Source organism: Arachis duranensis, chromosome 3 (genome assembly GCF_000817695.3).
Source record: "Arachis duranensis cultivar V14167 chromosome 3, aradu.V14167.gnm2.J7QH, whole genome shotgun sequence".
NCBI lineage: Eukaryota > Viridiplantae > Streptophyta > Magnoliopsida > Fabales > Fabaceae > Arachis > Arachis duranensis.
The window spans coordinates 67,645,543-67,646,290 of record NC_029774.3 but is presented as its reverse complement, the minus strand read 5'-3'; positions in this window follow the sequence as shown (position 1 = coordinate 67,646,290).

The following is a 748-nucleotide window of genomic DNA, read 5'->3' as shown; positions in this document are numbered from 1 at the left end:
CAAGGATGATGGATTCATCCATGCACTTCCCAGTCTCTAGGACTATGAAATTAGTAGGGATGTAATGGTCTTCAACTTTAACCAGAACATCCTCTACAAGTCCATAGGCTTGTTTTCTTGAATTGTCTGCCATCTCTAGTGAGATTTTTGCATCTTACACCTCAGGGATCCCTAACTTCTCCATTACAGAGAGAGGCATGAGGTTTACACTTGACCCTAAGTCACACAAGGCATTCTTGAAGGTCATGGTGCCTATGGTACAAGGTATTGAAAACATCCCAGGATCCTGCCTCTTTTGAGGCAGTTTCTGCCTAGCCAAGTCATCCAGTTCTTTGGTGAGCAAAGGGGGTTCATCCTCCCAAGTCTCATTTCCAAATAACTTGTCATTTAACTTCATGATTGCTCCAAGGTATTTAGCAACTTGCTCTTCAGTGACATACTCATCCTCTTCAGAGGAAGAATACTCATCAGAGCTCATGAATGGCAGAAGTAAGTCCAATGGAATCTCTATGGTCTCATTTTGAGTCTCAGATTCCCATGGTTCCTCATTGGGGAACTCATTGGAGGCCAGTGGACGTCCATTGAGGTCTTCCTCAGTGGCGTTCACTGTCTCTCCTTCCTCCCAAAATTCGGCCATGTTGATGGCCTTGCACTCTCCTTTTGGATTTTCTTCTGTATTGCTTGGGAGAGTACTAGGAGGGAGTTCAGCAACTTTCTTGCTCAGCTGTCCCACTTGTGCCTCCAAATT